Here is a 19,725-nt window from a genome sequence, read left to right as displayed (position 1 = left end):
TAGCATGCGTGATTTATAATTACCCAGCTGCTAACTGCTTCACTTTTTCTTAGAATAGGAACTAAGTTTCTTTTTTCTCTTAGCACCCTTGTGTACCAGTTTTTAAAGCAAACTATTATGACTTGTGGAACTACTTCTGTTACTTCTTTAAATATCCTAGGATGACAAAGTTCATCAGACCCAGCTGATATGAAAACTCCCTAATATGTATTTTTCTTCTTCTAGATTAAGGTCTTATCACTCCCTTACTGGTACTAATTATGCTAGACTCATGCTATTGCAACTGATCTTTTTTTAAAGGGGTGATGAAAATAGCTAGTAAACACTTCAGGCTTGCAGGGCTACCATTTGTTTCGAGTACTGAGACTTTCCTTCGGTGTTTTTTACAAGCAGTGTGTGGGTATACTGCCGCACAGCCATAGAAAGAACAGATCCTATTCCAGGAGATGCTGTTCTGAAAAGCGTTTTTAATGCTCAGTTTGGCTACTATTGTTTGGATTTCTTACAATGCAGATACACAAAGCATTTTCTTTTGTCCTACAGAGCCCAGAGCAATAACATTTTGAAAACCTCTTTGGCCCATCCTAAGAAAGATCTTTATCTTGAACTGAGAACATCATTCAATAACTACGATTTATGTAATTTTGAAAAAGTGGCTTTACTTTAAGCTACATACACTTAATTGTATGGCCTTCAGGTTACAGACAAACATAATTTTTCAGAGAAAATAAGCGAGTAGAAATGGGGAGATTATCTTTACAGAGATCACGAATTTAATCACAGCATTGCTCACAAGAACACAGATGCTCAAGTAAGAGTCACGTGGAGGATGGAAACATACTCATCAGTAGGCTAATGGTATTTTTAATTGCTGTCCTTACTTACAAACAAAATTGAATCAGTGGAGAGGATTACCATTTGGTTTATAGCACGAACAAATCTTGGTCATATTTTAGTTATTTAAAACAAGATAAATTCCTAGGACATATATCCTATATTCACTTACATATTGCAGAGTGTAAACTACAATTATATTCTACCTGGGACAGGGAAAGTCTCGTTTGGTTCTATGACCTTCGCCTTCTACATACATGCAGCATTATGGGTTTAGCACATGAGCGATGAAAGAAACATTAACTTTGCTCCAACAACTCCATTTCTACCTGACGTCTGCACACCAGGAGCAGCAGAAATGGTGGGGTTATAACACAACCTGAGCCACTGCTTGTTTCTACCAAGACTTATCCAGCTCGTTATCAAGTCTTATGCAAACATGTGAGCAAGTTATCGAATGATACTATGTTATCAGATATTCCACCAGATCTTCAGCCTGTGTGGAAATGACTGGCCTTCAAGGCCAGATTAACAGATCTATTCCTAAAGTTTAGGCACTTGATCTCAGGAGCAGACTTCATAATCCAGTGGTACCGGAGATTTTGGAAGATCAAGCGGAAGGGATCTGGAGAGTGCGTGCTGAGCAGCAAGCTGTGTGCTGTTTTCTAGGGAAGCAGTGGAGATAAGCTGGATCTTACACCCTGCATTGCAAACAGTTTTATTCTCTGCAGTCAGGGAGAATCTTCTGTCCATTCAGACCCCACAGCTCTGATTCCCCCTTGGAATGACACCACTCCTGCCCATTCACTCACAGAACAGAGCAGGGCTTCCTTTTTTCTCCTAAAATGTATTGGTGCTATCTCCTTTTCTGGTAAAGGCGGTTGCTCAGAAAGGAGGTGTGGAAATGTGTGTTATTCATGCTTTTTCTTAAAATATGTCAGAGTGAAAGAGCTCAAGACTGATTTCCATATTCCCTATACTACAGAGTTGTTCTATCTTTGTGCCCCTGTCAGAAAAGCAGGGAAAATTACAACTAGAAATGTCAGGCCTCACCAGATGGTTAAAAAAAAATTCAAACTCACTGTTTTGGTGCTGGGTTTCAAATTAAGCTCAAGTTTTATTTTAGGTATCAAAGGCCTGGATCCTCAGAGATTTATCTTCCTAAAACCCATTTGACTTCTGTGGGAGTTCAATGAGAGTTAAGTGCCAAGACAGTCTCATAAAACCGGGCAAGTGAAGTCTTTGATTTGCTCTGACCCTCAGTTTCAAGCAAAAGACACTTGGCTTTTTGCAAGGTCACTCCTGGAGTGGCAAAGTAGGGACAGAAAGAGGTGTTTTGTCTTCCCAATTTGATTGCCCATTACAATTTTTCTTCAATTAAATGAGTTACATGTTCTTCAGTTATATGAGAACAGCCTGCATCTGAAACTTGACTGTTTCGATGTGCCCTGGATTAGCCTAGGTTACTTGTTCCCTTCTGAGTTGTTTATGTACTGTTCCCTTGTCTTTGCTGTCGGGCAAATGCTAAAAATAAGAACTTGCTTATCTAATTTGTATGGATCTTCACAGTGTATGTGATTTCACTGTCTCCTTTCCCCTCGAGCAGTGGACAGATTTTCCAGACCTTATGACTATGGACTATGCATTCATTGCTGTCATAAGTCTGAGGATTTTTCCTTTCAATACTGACACGTCAAATTAAGACACCCCAAATTTTTCCATAGGGAATCGTTAGAGATTGCAGTATCTGTTCTGACTGGGGTCTGGACCTACAAACTCTGATCTGATTATATTTACTTCAAGTCTGGAAATCCAATTAACACCTTGTAGAACTGTTTACTGTAAGCATGCCTAAAAATTTGCTGATATCCATGAACTGATTTTTTGTTTTTCCTTCGTTTAGATGGGTAAATGGTATTTGGTGTCAGATTAATAACTTGTCTGGCAGAAGAAGAATCAGGGTAAGCTTCCCTTTGTTGTCAGCCCCTATGCGAAAAGCTTTGCTAGAGATGCCATGTCAGAGAAAGATCAGGTTATTCTGCCTTCAAGCCTATCCTGTCACTGCCCATTCTACCAAAATAGCTCAATATAAGTTCCTGTTTGTCAACTGCAACATTGTTTTTGGAAAAAGGAACTGCAGTATGGAGTATGGTTTGGATTTCATCAGAATAGACACATATTTCAATTATCTCTATCACGAATCAGTGGAAAGTTCTAAAACGTAAACTCCGCATGACAGTTTGAGACACAGAGACAGTTGTTTGAAGTTGTGCAGATACAGTTCTTCGTGTACTCTTGCACACACCCAACACAGGCAGCCAGTTTAATTCCTGTTTTAAAAGGTCTAATACAAAATATATTTTTCACAGCAGGAAGTCTGAAAGTAGATCCTGGTGTTTAAAATACTGAGTATAGGACTAGCTTATCTGTATATCTTCTCTTATAAAAAAAAGCAAAAGAAGTTAATATATCCTTAGAAGCCTACAGATGGTACGGAGAATTAAAAATGCACTTTATTTTCTTTCTGTGTGCATCATTCTTTTTTTGAGTTGACATGAGGAAAAATACTGAAAACCATCAGAGCAGTAAGTTATATTGGGACAGTCTGAAACTTCTTTGTATACTGTCTCCAGCTGTAGAATTGTTTTATCACTGAGCTGCGCAGCATGTGTGGAGGCAGCAGACACAGCAAAGCAGAGCAAAGGCATGTTGGAGACGTCCCTGGGATGGTCAGGAATGACTGAGACCTTCATCAGGGCCTAGTGGACCCTAACCTAAACCCAAAGAGCATGCAAGAATCAGTGATTCTGCAGGTATTCTGGGCTTTTTAGAACTGTATTGTTCAGTGATTTAACAAGCATATGTGTGGACCTATTTACTTCCGTGATTATGTTCTCTCATGGTTGGAATTTTGCCTCTAGTAGAGCAGAACTGACACAATGTTTGAATAACAAGCTTTTGTTCACCAAATGCTCTAGAGATGTCATGAACAGACATATCTGGAGCCTACCTGGACCAAAAAGCACCTTAAGAGCATAGGAGCTTAACATACAGGGTCATAGTTTAGTAACCAGCTGGCAAAGCTTCTAGTTTGAGATCTTTAGCCAGATTCTAACACCATCTCCACCACTATGAATATAGATGAGTTTCCAAGACCTTGAATGGTTATGTCCAGTAAATTAATTGTCCCTGAAATCAGAATTTGGTCCTTCCTGTGCAATCTCAGTTTTATTCTAGGGTAGGTCAGATTCCTTGAGAGAATAATGAAACATCTAAGTCATCTGACAAATCTCCTCTCTGATAGGGATACAGTGGTAAAATAGGTCAGTGCAATTCATGGGTGCTTTTGAATCTATGAGGTAGGAGACACAGGAGACTTTTCTAACATAGGAGACTGAATCCTGGAGACAGCAAGATCAGTTATTACAGGGAAGATGCAGAGAGATATGAGAGCTCTAGAAAACCAGACAAGATTAAATGAATGAAATACTTCTAAGTAATTCAATATAGTGTTGGCTGCTATTTACAAGTGCTTGCAGGGCAGGACAATTCCAGTGAAATAGTATAGTACAGTATATAACGTATATGATAGCATAGTATACAGCACACTGACCACTAGCTTACACACTTCTTCTGGACACATTAGTATTCTAAATAGGAACAACCAAAGAAAAGTTAAAAAAGGAAGAAAGCAAAGGAAGTAATTTTTTAAGATTAAAACTAAGAATCATGTCCTAAGAGTAACATTTGGAGTTGTTTGCAAGCAGATATAACTTGTAGTATTTAAAACATGGTAGATAAAATGTTATTCTTAGCAACACGAGTTTTCCTCTTTTGATAGACAATTAAATTCTGGTTCCAGCAAAATCAGTGGCAACTTTTGAGGCCATCTGAAATGATCCATAACTTGCAAGAATAATTTCTGAAGGTATATGTGTCTAAAAGAAGTATATAGCCTATTAATATGGCAGATCCAGAGATTATACAAAATCTGTTTAATGAAAAAGTAAGAGAAAAATAATGAGTAGCTGGAATTAGGTCAAGGCCTACAACAGAATATGTAATTTGGCTTCAATGAAGGAGCCTGGATTTATCATTGGTTGGTAATCTAGGCACTCAGCTTGTCCTCATTTATCTTCCCTTCAGAGCTACTGAGGAGAGCTTCAGAAACACATTTCAGCACGTTGTGGAAACATCTGTGCTCACAGCTAGTAATGAAGAAATAATGTAACTAATTGGTGTTATGTAATGGCACTTGGCAAATTAATGTGACCTGTAACAGAGTAAATAAAAGCTAGTGCTATTTCTGGAATACTGCTTAGAAACATCTTGACCAAAGTCCTGGAGCATCCAAACATTTGACTGAGGTGTTTTTACGCAGAAAACACTGACATGAATGGCTTTTGGTTAAAGGTGTTGTAAGGGGGGCTCTGGAGATTAAGAGCTCCTGTGTCGCTGCTAAGGGCGGCGCAGCCCGTGTACTGTACCCTGCTGCCTCTGCCACAGTCCTGCAGCTCCTTAGTTGCTGCCATCTCTGCTAAAATGGCAAAGGCCATTCTGCTAATCCCACCAGCTCCTGGGGATGGGCTGATGTGGTCTGGAATGAGGTGCCTGGTGCAAGTACAAAATACTGCTTTCCACTGAGATGCATTCCCAGCTGGAGCCACAAAGCTCTTGTGTGTGGATATTAAGAGTTGTCTTTTGAAGTTTGTAGCCTGGGATTTTTTACTGTGTACTCCTTTCCTCCACAGTAGGGGAAGTTTAACCATAGCTACTGTCCATAAATCTATATAATCTGTAAGGGCCTTGCGAGGACAGCTGAACAACTGCAGGCAGTCAGACACTAGAGCATCTCCTGCGCAAGGCCTTACACCCGGGGAGGGACGGCGCGTCGGCAGCAGAGCTGTGTCTGTGCTCGGTGAAGAGGCTGCTCGGGAGCGCTCACTTGGAGCGGAGCTGCGGGTGGGATGAAATCGGGAAGGCTGCCAGGGCACCCTGTGACTCACAGGGGAACTCCCACCTACACGGGGGAATTCAGAGCCAACAGGCAGAAAAGCTGAGGCACAAGTTGTGGGCGGCTCAACTGGCTTCTGTCACACCCTTTGCAGATTTGATCCCGTACTAGCAGAGCCTGATGACATTAACCAGCCTTTGCTTGTTATCATCCCATCTTTGTCCTGAAATCTAAACCAAAATTAATCTTTTTATTTTTGTGGATGGGTCAACAAAACAATATCTCTCTATCCTAATGACTAAGAGATGTGGGTAACCTCTTTGCCTTGGTTTGGGATATTTTAGAGTAGATTAAATAATTTGTTGTGATTACTGCAGGCTTGCATCATAAACTAAATAGATGAAGGTATTTTGAAGTGATGGCTGCTTTATTTTATTTGACTTTTTAAATTAAGGCTTATATAACATTTCCAAAGTACTATCTTTAAATTTTTCATCTGCCCATTTACATTGGTTTTTAAAGTCCTTCTTCCTTTCCCATTTGAATAACAAATCCCAAATAACAAATTTAAACTGCTATTTATAGAATCCAATGGGTGAGTTGGGGATTTTACTGATTACAATTTAAAGTTTACTCAGTTTTGAACCTTCATGTTTAACCAAATCATTTCCTTCTTGTTAATCCTATTGTGAAAAAAAACCAGCTGCATTGATAAGAAAAGCAATCAGGTAAACCTGATTTTACACTGGGGATCCATGTATCTGTAATTTGATGTCTGATTATTTGCTTTTGACTGCTTTTTTCTTTTGTTGCTGGGATTTCCTTCCGTTCAGGTCTCTTAGTTTGAAGCTGCTCACTAGAAATCCCATGGAATAGCTTATAAAGCCCCGATACCTGAACATTAACTGGCACTGCAGCTCAGCTGCTGTGATGCTGGAAGTCCTCCCAGGCTCAACACCGCTGAGGGGACGGCCACGTGGAGCTGAGCTGGGCACAGGGACGGCCACCTCTGCCCCGCCATGGGCCACTGTCCTCATCTCTGTGCCCTGAAGGAAGAGGGCTGAGGGATGCTCAGGACAACAGCGGGGAGGAAGACAGCTGTCTCCTCTCCCTCCCCTGGTTTAAACCAGCCTCACCCTTAGTAGTCACCATGCCTCTGTTTTTCTGTAGTTCTGGTGCCCTGTCTGAGTGACAGAGAGCCCTGGCCAGCAGGGAATGGAATCTCACAGTTACCTTTTCAATGCCTTCCCAATTTAGCTTTCTTTTTAAAATGTATGCTCTATACATACTTGGCCAAAGGACAGGACAAAGAAAATGAATAAGGGTAGTTTTTCCTACTCAGGGTTTGCTAACTGCATTATCTGTGAGGCTGCTCTTTTTATTAAAAAAAAGGAGGCTACTCAAGCTAGTGATTTCCCAGTTTTAGAGACAGCCCTCAGTTGCTAACTTCAAACACAGATGCAGATTTCTCCTTAATCTTTGAAACTGAGGATTTTTTCTAAGTTTGAATACATAAGGCAATTCAGCTTTCAGTTCCTGTGGCAGTGGTCCTAGGACTTGTATGTAAACAGTTGAAAGCACACAATGTAGACACTGCCTTTTTGTTTAAATTGAACTGTCATGCAGATGATATGCAAAGATATCAATGGTCTATCTTAGGGATTGCTTGCATGGGCTTCTATACTAATTCTGCCTCTCCTTTGGTGTCTTGCACATAATATTTATATAACTATTTTTCCTGCTAAGCATTTGGACTATTCCCCATAGCAGTGTCTGCTTCTTAAGGCTTCTTCAGATGAATTCCAAAATAAAAAGCTCAGTGGCCCGAACAAAGGAAAGGACAAATTTCACCAGTTAGGTTTGTAGTTGCAAAGTGCTGTGAAACTAATACTTTGCCTGAGGATGTGTTTCAATGTGGCGGTTTGTTTGGTTGTGTGTGGTGGTGGTGTGTGTGTTGTGATTTTCTTTCAAAAAGGTGACTTTGTTCTTGTGAGGATGTAGTGTTATTGGGGATGTAAGGGGAGGCGTCACTTTTTATTCCTATGCTATTTCCATTTGTGTTGTACCAGTTAGGACCACATTTATGATCCAGAATTCCCACTGTGCCAGGCACAGCATTAAAATATATTCCCAGCCTCAAAGTGCAAGGTGTCTTATTGACTTTGCTGTTTCACTTTACTGGATTCCTTTTTATTACTATTTTTGTATATTCTTACTCTTTCTACTTCTACTTTGGTTACTAAACATGGGCTTTTTACTAAGCTTTTTAGTCAAGAATTCCTGAGCTCTGATCCCATGTGCGATATTCACTTAGTGCAAGTAGAGCTACTGACTCATGCATCACGCTTAATCTAGGGAAATGTTTCATCTCTTAAAACCTGTTAATTGTCACCACCTTATGTGGACAGCAGTGAAGGACTCCTTTGGAATAAACTGTGACCATCTAAAACACTTAAGCATGTATTTTTAATGTTATTTTAAGATGAATTGGTTCCCTGATCTTTTTCACCACGCATTTGGCACATCAGCTGTGCTGGCACAGTGGAAGGAGCGATGTGGACCCAGCTGAGAATAGGAACTGTTTGAGTTGGCAGTCTTTGCAAGAAAAGAGCATGAGGAACCCAATTAGGATATGTGGGCCCTATCTGGATGCTTGAAACAGTTGGCTGTGTCTAGTAAGGCAAGCAGGGGATGGGAAGCAGTCAAAGGGTGGGATGTCTGGTTGACAGAGACTGTCGGGCCTCAGGAAACAGAGGAAGGTCAAGTCTAGGTGGCAAAGATCCTTTTCCTGAAGCAGACTCACCAGCAGCGCTGCGAATCTTGCTCACTGCTTGTCTGTGAATGCTCGCTCCGCACTAGAAAGGGGAGATGTTCGGAAGATCTGCTCTTTCAGTGACAATGTGATTTTATTGAAATCTGAAATGACCGTGAACCTACAGCTTTAGGATGCACATAATGAATGTAATTTTTTTCATTGAAATCAATAGTGAGTGCTCTTTGTTTTCAGATAAACTAGGTATTTGCAAAATGTTCATCTTCCCAGGCACAAGATATGCAGACAAGATTGTAACAAATGCACTTTGTACTTGAAAGATAATATTGGACTGAATAAAAAGTAATGCAGATCATCTAAAAGACCTTCAAGAGAAAAATGTAGTGCCGCTCTCGCTGGCAGACATTAATGTAACTTGGTTGTCTAAGGATTTTCTTCCTGTGGTTGATGGACTTTTGAAGTGAATTATAGAAGGCTGAAACTTGCATCTGTATTACATGGTAGGGGAATGACTTGGGAATGTGCACTTAGAAAAGCTGCATTTGGAGCGTGTACTTATTAGACACAAGCAGATGGACACAGGAGATTAACCTAGACTAGGGTTTATTTGGTGCTGAAAAAAAGAGTGAGTTTTAACTGATGCTTGTAGTTGCTCATCAATCCCTCCTCCATAGGCTTTTTTTTATTTTAAAAAATTAAAAAAAAAGAGAGTGGCAGTCTCTTCAGTCTCTTCCATCCTTTCTCTACTTCTCTGCTCTCTGTTCTCTGTTCTCATGAAACCTGCAGGACATGTGCTGAATTACACTTGGGGAGGCCAAAAAGGCATCAGTTTATAAACACAAAGCCGAGTCGTCTCACCACATCATCTCCAGCTCTCCCCCATCTCCCACAACCTGCACTGCAATTCCGCAGATCATTCCTGTATTTCCTAGGGCTCTCTGCTCCCCTTCACTAGCTTTTCATTGCAGTGCACTCAGCCATCCCAAGTTTTCCACCTGTCTTTCTTTGGCCAGCGGGCAGTGTTACACACAGTATGTACTGTAGCTGATCCGAAGCCATTCACATGGTGCCTGAACAGTCTGCTGCCCAGGGGTTGCATGTTTTTTATTCTGTTGGACACAGGCCTCATAAATTTAGCTTATTAATAGTATCACGTTTCTGTAACAACCCTGCAAATTATGTGAAATTATCCACTGGATTAAAAATTTGTTTTGAAACTTACAGATGCACAAGTGATTATACATAAAAACGTAAGTGCATAGATGCATAAGCTTCAGTTCTTCAAGAAACCAGTCTATATATTACTTCAAATAAGCTGTTTCTTTTTACCAAAGAGCAAGGTCTGATGTTACGTGGTGGTTCTACAGGTTAAGTTATGCCTTCAATCCTTATGCTGTTTCTCAAGCCTCAACAGTTCACACCCCATTTGTGGTCATTTGTACACGGGTAACCTCAGACTCAAGTCCTTAATCTCTTTCTCACTGTGTCTTCCACTGTTTGAAGCCCTTCTGCAGTGTTATGGCTCACATGAACAATCAGGTAACTGCAGCATAACAGCTCCCACACTGCAGCAAAGCAGCAAATACTAAGCAGCAAATCAGATACTAATGGATCATTACTGCTTTACTGAGCAGATTAGGCCAGCAGAACTTTGTCAATATAAATGCATTTGTGCATCAATTGAAAAGATCAAGATGGTTCTTACAAACCTCTGTTTCAATTCTGGAGCAAACATTTGCCTTATTTAAGGTGTTGCACCAGTCTCAGGATGGAAAAAAGTTTAAAAATATACTTAATGTTTACATTCCTTGTACACTAGTGGCTCTATTCTCATTTTTGGTTCGTTTGTTTAATCATTCATTGCTCCTTTTTAAGCTGCTTTTGGACTGGAAACTTGTCTCATTTGGTCTCTTTTTAGCTGGTGTTATTTCTGGGTCTGAGTAAGTATTGCACATTTCCATCATGAAAGCAAAAATTATGTATCAGAGATTGAGGACTTGTCAAAATCATCAGCCTGTCACTATAAACATCTGACATTTGAACTGTCAGGCTTTAGAGTTTTAACAAATGCAATTTCAGCTCCCTTAACTGCTTGCTGCTTGAATGTAAAGGCAACTCTGGCAGAATATGCTTTCTGGGCTGCTAAAAATAGCAAGTTCGTCTAATGACTTCAGTAGAATGCCAATGTCCTGGAGACAGGTTGGTAAAGCAGTCTACACAACTTTTGTTACATTTGAATAAAAACACCTGGCTGCCCAAAGCAAATGTCATAGGATTAATTGGTGTACTTAAATCTAGAGCCATGGGATTATCTATCATTAGATAATATCATCTCTGTTTCATCAAATTCATCAATTGAGGACCCCTGTGGTACGGTCCCGTACATCTTGTCTAGAAAGGATCTTGACCTGACTTCACAACCAAATAGCGACCTGGTAAAAAGAAGCTGAAGTTTCATTCCACTAGTCTTAAGTGCCACTGTAAGCATAGACAGTTATTTAAAGTAATTTCCATCAGGCAGTAAAGCTAACTTTTCTGCTGATCAAATCTATAGATCACAGTTTTACAGAAAGCTGTGGATAGTGTTCAGCTTCAGGATTAGCTAATGACTCACTATGACCAGGGAGGGGAAAAAAAGGTGTTTGAATTGCTGCTGCTTGACTCAAGATGAGTTCTCAGTGTTCACTTCCTTCATACTGTGAGTATGTAGTTACTGGTTTGTGGCACAGAAACAGCTTCACTCTAAATGGTCATACAAAATATTTCCTACCTTGAACTAGTAAGATAACAGGTTCTTATTTGATTAATAACGTCCTAAGTACCATGTGATAAAAGCACTCTATTTTCAGTGGATCCAAGATGTGGTTGACAGAGTATAGCTGAACAAAACAGTTCACAGTTGTTCAGAGTGGAAGGAAACAGGAAGACTGACAGGTAAACCAGTTCACCTCTTCCCTTCACAATAGAAAGTATATAAGGATCTCTAGGTGTGACTCTTAAAGGAAGAGTGTTAATTCTTGCTGTTTTAGGAAACTGTCCCCTTTGAAAAGCCTGGTTCCTGTACATGTAGCTGTACTTGTTCGAGCTGTTTCAGAAACAGATACACTTACCTTTCCCACCAAAACATGAGTTTTCCTTGGATCCAGAGATCCTTAGGATCCTTTGGCACCTGCAGTGTGAGTAACAGTGAAATCACACTTTGTTAAACGCACTTATAAAACTTTGGAGGAGAATTCCTCCCTTCTGATAGCTTAGGTGTATAGGATTCAGTTAAACAGTTGCAGATGAAGTTAAACAGATGAAGTGTGAACAAACCTGTAGAAGTCTGGCACCAACACGCCGATTTCAATTACAGAAGAGATTCCTTGGCCATTTAAATATTTGGATGAGTATATGGCCCCAGTAAATTCGCATTTTCATTCTTATTGGTGTTTTGTTGATGTTATATAGCTGTAGAGAACAATATAGAACAGTAGTACTTTATTCATACTGAATTTCATTATGAAGAATGGGGATATGAAATGAGTGCTAATGCTACTGCCTTAATCTATTATGATGCTTATTCATAGTCTGAAATGCCATGGGTACAGTTTAGGAATAACTAGGGAAATTCTTTAGTGCACAGTTTAGCTCACAGATCACCTAGCTTATCAGATCAAACCAAAGGGTTATTTAATTGCAATATTGCATGAACTTTGATTTATGCAGCTGATAGAACAATAAAACTCATGAGCTCTCATCACGAGTTACTGTTGAATTCCTTTGTGTCCCATAAATTCACGGTGGGTGCAAACTTGCTAAAAAGCTCCCCAGACAAATCTGTAGCACTTTAATGTAGTTCTTTAATAAAGCAAATGTCCTCATTTCCCACATGTACTGGAGTATGGAGCATAAAGAGCAGAACGGTATTTTTTTAAGCTTTTGATCTTGGCAGTGGATAACTAGGAGCAAGAAGCTGGAGCACGGAGGAGAAATTCCTGTTTGAAGAAACAGAGATGAAAACTTTTTTTTAGCAGTAATGGTTGTTTAAAAATACAGCCAGTCATACAATGGAGAAATACAGTGAATTATCCATAGACAATGTGATCAGGATGTTCTATTGTACTACCACACACAGTAATGCTGCTTTTCTCATCGGGACACAAAGCTATTTTCTAATAATAGGCACCTTATGTGGGAAAAGGGGGAACAAATTCTACCTAATTAGCTGCTATGGAGACCAGACTAACTTCTACTGTGTGCTGCTTCTCTCTGGCCTGACTATTCTTTCATCCAGCTTGAGAGGAGTCAGGAGTCTTACCTTTTACTTAAATGTGAGCAGAGTGAAACGTTACTCTAGCTTTTTTGAGCTCTTACCTTAATTTTAAAACTAACCCAAACTTTCAGGCTGGGATGACAAGTAATTACAGTTCTAATCACTGTTCTACTAGCTTAAAGAAATTTCCTGATGATATCTAACTTTGAGTTTGGCTTTTCAGTTTTGCATGTCCCAATAATACATGCACTTAAGTCAATATAGCACAGTTTTGCTGGTCCATCCATTCACATGCATTCTTGTAACACAAACGATCTCATTCTGTCAAAGGATACTCCGGACTATGACAGTGTTGTCTCATGAGCTTTTAGATTTACTCCCAAGAAAACCAAATGGACAAAGATAATTAGCACAAGGAAAACCTGCTGGAGCAAAAAAATGGAAAGAAAAAGTATTTAAAGACACTTACAAATTTTAACCAGAATAATTTGTAAAAGTCCTTGTTGTTTTTGATCTAAATATTTTTTTTTAATTAAGGAAGTAAAGGGGAAATAAACAGAACTTGATGTAGGGATTATCAGCAGTGAAATGTTATTAGCTGTAAAATAAGGGATGTAGGTTTTCTGATGGAAAAATAGATTCAGTTTTCTGGCTTTATGGACAGTTACAGACCTGTAGTTCCAATGGTACCAAAAATGATGCTAAAATTACTGCAGGAATCACTATAGGCTTGCCTTCTGTCATCCTAGTTGTTCTTTTTGCTCACTATTAACGTGCAGCAAGATAGCTATTTATACCTCCTTCACCAGTTTTGGAAAAAGAGTGGAAGAAAATGTGTGGAAGTGTTTCTGAATATTCAGAGAGTAAGAAATCCTGAGGTGGCAGATAAATTCAGCTTTGCTTTCTTTGAATTTTGGAAATGCATGGGAAGGCTAACCAAGCACAAGTGAAGATGTGAGTAGTGACAGCTGGAGATGGATTGAACTCAAGGGCAGGTGAGGCTGGATCAAGTTCCATCCTAGTGCAGGATGAGGAAAGCCGTTGCCATATGACTGAGTCTCACACCAGGTGATGTGGGTGCATCTCCCTCTTTTGGAAGTACATACAGTCTTCTCAGTGCTCTAAGAGTCCTTTATTAGCAATTTAAGAGTTTGTTTTACCTTTAGCTTAATATTTGTGGATTATTTTTGCCCGTGTTTCTTTACCCAACCTTGTTCCTAGCTGAATATGTGGATGGACATACAGAATGTCAACTATGAAAACCCGTGAACATTTCACTGCTCTCACCTACCACTCTGGGGTGAAAGGAAAAAAAATATTTCATGTATTTTTAGCTATGACCAGCAATGTGACTATAAGAGGTACAGCAAAGAAATAGCTGGCAAAGTTGCTTTAAAATAGTAAGGAACTTCTTCAGCAACAAAAACTTTCCACCCCCACTTAGCACAGTCAGCTGTACAAAGTAACATTTTTGAAGTAAGAGCTTAGATTAGGCTCAAGTTTATATTCAGCAGCCAAGTTTCAGTTCTGAGAATGAAGGTTTAACCCTAATATGGGACACAACTAGACACTGCTAGAAGCAGGTGAATGACTTGAAACAATCAAATGGTGAATTTTGACTTGTATATTGTCAGCAAAAGTCTGCACTTATACAAACTTGCTGTCAGTCAAAGCAGCTTGGCAAATGTTCTGTAGGAGGAAAAAATTGCTCTGTTACTCTCCTCAAAACCTATAAGGAAATTATTAATATCTGTTAACTTCAATTCTAAGCATACAAGTAGTCTTTATGAATTCAGAGAGCCAAGTTATGCCAGAAGTTGAACACTTATTATAAATTTTACAAATGCACTGATCAGTCTGAGTGAACCACATCTGAAATACCACTAACAAAGAATCCCTTTAGCCAGCTAGCACAGTGGATCCTGATCCTTGAAATTTAAGGATTGAGAACTTAGATTAGAAAAGGGACTAGACTCTATATGGGCAAGAAGATTTAAGTTTAAGTGTTGACACCAAGACAGTTTCAATTAGAGTGTTCAGTCTCATAGTTCAAGGCTCGCGGAAGTCTCTACCAGGGATAATGACATCTACCATGAGGCTGTGATTACCATACAGGGTTGCTGTTGTAGGGTCTTTATACTACTGTGCATGGACCCCATGGACAGCAGTACCAGTCAGTTCCTGAGTTGGTACTGGATGAAGTACAACTCTGATTTGGTAAAATATGCATATTCATGTCTATGATTTTCTGCTGTATTTCACTATCCCCTTATGTTAACACCAGGATCAATGATTGGGTTTGTCCTGTAACTCCACAAGCAGTTGTGTAGGCATAATATTGGGGGAAGCAAGACTTAGGGTAACTCTGTAATGTCACTGCCAGAACATATGAACTACGCCTTTAGGATGTACTAGAAACAGGAGCAAGAAGCAACCCAAAATCACTTTAGATGCAGCTATGGCTGAAGCAAACACACTCTAAATAGTTGTCTGAAGATAGAATAATATTTTCTTTTGTATTCCTCTATTTCGGCATTGTTTCAGCAGACTTTCAACATTGTAAGTGTGCTACAATTGTGCCTCTGAATTTTTTATCTTTAAATTATTACCTGTGTTAACAAGTCGGTTATTGCTACCTTTTATTACTTTTAGCACTTTCTTTTTAAAATGAGCTGTAGGCTATTGATCGGATTTTATGTGACTGAAACACAGTAATATAGCATAGCATAAATATTACATGTTTCCATTTATCTTTTCAGCGTGTTCACAGTTAGGATGTTCCACTTAACAACCCTTAAAATAGCCACTCTATTACCTTGCAAGCAGAGGAGAAATACATGCAAATGAATCATTGTAGCAATTTTTATAACAAACATTAAAACATTACAGGGAGCATCGAACCCAAGCATATACTGAATCATGGGTTCTTAAAAATAAGTGCCTATTGACCTTATATAATTGGACTTTTGAAATGTCTTGGGGACTTGGCCAAAATACGCAGCAGTGCATTAGCAATTGAAAAAACCCCACTCATTAAACTAGCACATTGTGTATTAGACCATCATTCAACTTCATCTGTTTCCAGTTCATGTAGAATCTGGGAACAGGGTTAGGACTCTAATGCGGTAGAAATATCATTACATAAAGGCATTTCGTGAGAAATACTGTCACAAGAGCTAATGTGTCTTTACTGTGGCTTCGAGTAATTACTGGGCCTTCTGTAAGTGTTTTGCACTCACTTTAATGTCTTTGTCCATTGACATCCACACCAATACTGTCTGATCATTCCATAGCTCTGTCAGCCAAGACCTGGTACATAAATTGCCTTCTCATGTTCAGGTTTGCCAACAAACAGTTGACATCTGATGCAGTGTCCCACTTAATAAAAAGAGATGTGCTCCTGAAGGCACATATTACTTGGTCATGCTTATTTACATCTTGTCATATTTGCTGTTTAATATTATTGGGCTGATTTTCAAGGAGGTATTGAAAGCTCAGGCACTTGAGAGAACCCACTATTCAAACGATGTACAATTAGTCTGATGCAAGCATGGGAGTTGAAGAGAAGCTTTGTTTTTGGCATGTTACATACTCACTGAGTAAAGGTACCAGACTGTGCCCAATCTGAAGCGGGAATTTGATATAACCTAAAAGGCACCAGTTCTGGTTACTGCAGTTAAGAACACTGGCTATAACACCTTATCTGAACAGGAAAACCATGAAGCACTAATAAGCAATATTTTGGAAATAAGGCGAACATGGAAATAATGTAGGAAATTACATTTTTCAGTTTTCAGGGCAGACTGAGTACTGTCAGTTGTCATGGCTAGGTAGTATCCTGTTCTCCAGCTTCAAAGTGAAATGGACTTCTCTGGCAGTGTTGCTTAATTTTACACTTTAATCTTACCTTTAATAGAAGCAGATCTGAGGTCTTAATCAAGGACAGTCAAGGAAGCTCTGTGCAGATGCCAGCTGGCTAATATAGGAGCAAAGCAGGTCACTGCCCTCTTCTCTGGGTGGAAATAATTGTCTTCAGCTGTGCTGCAGCAGTAACAGTCCTTGGCCTTTCCGCACTGGTGAGTAAGGGCCTGGAGAAACCTGTGAGCAATATTTATAAATGGATCTTGTAGGTCACTGACAACAGCAGGAAAAAAAACATGTTGGCAATCTGTTTTTAATTCTATTTTAAAATGCCATGACTTCTTCAATAGCAGGTACAACAACTTAGTCCTTCAAGGCCAGAGGCAAAGACCAGTATACAGTATAAAATGAAAGCTGTTTTCCTCAGACTCATATGATACAAATGCTGAAAAGCATTGTGGTGCAGGTCCAGATGATGACCCATTCCATACTCCTCCTACGACTCCTTTTTCATATTTTAGTGTTATTTGCTTTGTATTGTCACTGTTGCTGCCTTCACTGAGCAGCCCACTGGGCTGCAAGGCAGCAGGTTTCTTTTTGTGAAGGTACATTATGTTATTTCCTGCCTTGTTTGGCCTCCTATGTCCTCTGCATTATCCCTTAGATAAATTTCACTAAGTCTGTCAAACAAGATTAACTATTTACATAGACTTGTTTTTAACAGCTGATATTTCTGAGGTCTGTGATTTCATCTCTTATTGACACGTCAAGGATCTAGACAACAACAGAAAGCAAACTCTTAACTACTCCTTCTCTGCTGCTTTAGTCACTCCCTTTTCTTCTATAGTCCCTCTCTGAAAGTGAGTGCCACTGTTGGCAACCCTTGCCATTATGCCAGCAATTTCTTCCAAATGTACTTGAGCTGTTTTTCAACTCAGTTATCACCATATGTACCTGAGTCTATAGTACGGAAAAAATTTTAGGATACTGCTTGCTAACAGACTGATTGAGCAGATAAATACCATAGATGGCCTTCATTGTTAAAATGTTTTTCAATTAAAATACAGTATCTGAACAGTTGATTAGAATGGTGTACTGTTGGGACATTCAGATTGAAGGTGCAAGGGAAAATCATCTTGGGCAATCTTTCTTCTCTTCAGTTGTTTTGTGCATTACAGGTAATAAGACAGAAATGAGGACAAAAACATAATTTACTGTCTATATCCTGCTGAAGTTGCAGGTAACTTACCAAATGTAGAGGCAACTGTTCAGCAGCAAGACAGGATCTTAAGTGCTTTTGTTGTTGGCACAAGGCAAAAGATAGCTTTCACGTACATGGTGTGAGATCAACAAAGCTCCTTTTCCTAAAACTGTATGTTGGCATGACGAACTGTTTAGAGTTGTAGCAAAAACAGCATCAGTGAGAATGCATGGAGCAACCTTAACATAAGGCTGCTAGGGATTCAGTACAATAGCATGAAGTTCTCTGAAAAATGTAGTGATTTATTTTTTCCTAAATATATAAGCATATACCTAAATATTCCTTGGCTTTTTGGGAATTAAGTTGGAAACTGTGTTTTACTTGCATTGAGGTCGTGGGGTGCTGGAATCTTCTGCCCCATTTTGGTCTGCAACCAGTGATAAACTCTAACGTGATAAAGTGGCATAGTTTAAAGTAATGGGCAGACATGCAATGATGTGGAAGAAAGTAGGTTCATAGGGAACATGTCTACTATAATGTTTCACACTAGAAGCCAATAGGTGTTATAAGAAGTCTTTGGTCCACATAAAACTGCCATAAAGTTGGAAAACAATTCAAGTCATTCTGCCTCAAAGGATCCTAGTAATGGTAGGAAACAGTGTATCTTTATTATACAGAGTACATGGAACTTTGTAGCGTCTCCATTCCTGAAGATATTCAGAACTGAAACAGATAAGGCCCTAAGAAACTGGATTCAACTTTGGAATTAGCCTTGCATTGAGCAGGTATTGGACCCAACCAGGAGATGATCTCCTGAGAACCCTTCCAACCTCAATTATTCTACGAATTTGAAGTTCTGAATTCAAAAAGTCTTAATCCCTTTCCTTACGTGGAATCAGTGAAGACTTCCCAGAGTGAGATTTTCAACTGTTCTCTAATTACTTTAAACTGTGGATCATGTGCATGCAAGCAAAATACTGAGGTGGTCTTTTACAGGACACCAAGCTTGCAAGAAAGCATGCTTACTTGCATGCACAAATGCCTGATGCTTTGTAAGCACAGATATAGAGGCAGCAGCTGAAAATGCAGTCTCTGCTGTGTCATTACAACATTGCTAAAAAGAAATCTTACAATGTCTATATGACTCATGTCTCAGGTGATATCACGTGATGTCTGGAAAACAGAGATTTTTGAAGCAGAAGCAATGCAATTCCTTTTTGTGTCGCATTGATTCGACTTCATTTAAAGAAATATGCATCATTTTGGCCTCCCACCAAAAAAACCCAAAGGAAACAAACAAACAAAACAGCTTTATTAAATTGGAATTTAGAAATAAAGGCATGGAAAGGATGATCAGAGGATTACAAGAGACACGTCAGTCCATGAATTCCAAGTGATTCAGTCAGCGTGTGTGAATCATGTTAGTATTTCTCAAATTGCAAATATAAATTATGGAGCTAGAAAATCAAGCTGTGAATTCTTCTTACTTGACAACATGAACAAACGCTGGAAGGAGTAATGTACTGCTTACCATTGAATCTCAGATTGCAGTTCATCTTTCAAGTAAACAGTTGCGGATTAGTAAAAGTAACAAGCTAATACCTATTAGGCACGTGTGTCTAATCTTGCTCCCAGCACCCAAAATTGTGAGTGAGTTCTTGGAGCCAGGCTGGGAATGCAGCCTCCCTGACAGCACTGAGCCTGAAGCTAAGACATGAAAGCCTAATAGTAGAAGCTATTCAGTTTGTCTTATGAGAGGCTAAGCTCCTTCCAGTCCTGATTTTGAAACTGTTCAGGATTGGGCTTTTGGAGTGCTCGATACTATTTATATTTAGGAATGAATCATC

The 19,725-nt window shown here is 39.4% G+C and overlaps 1 protein-coding gene across 4 annotated transcripts in view; it reads left to right on the top strand.

The window, feature by feature from the left end:
- Positions 1-19,725, top strand: part of PDP2 (pyruvate dehydrogenase phosphatase catalytic subunit 2) — a 100,640-nt gene that overhangs the window by 32,504 nt on the left and 48,411 nt on the right. The window lies entirely within an intron of this gene.

This window comes from Columba livia, chromosome 13 (assembly GCF_036013475.1).
Source record: "Columba livia isolate bColLiv1 breed racing homer chromosome 13, bColLiv1.pat.W.v2, whole genome shotgun sequence".
NCBI classification, from domain to species: Eukaryota; Metazoa; Chordata; class Aves; order Columbiformes; family Columbidae; genus Columba; species Columba livia.
Note: the sequence above shows the minus strand (reverse complement) of the source record. Positions and strands in the feature narration are given on the sequence as shown.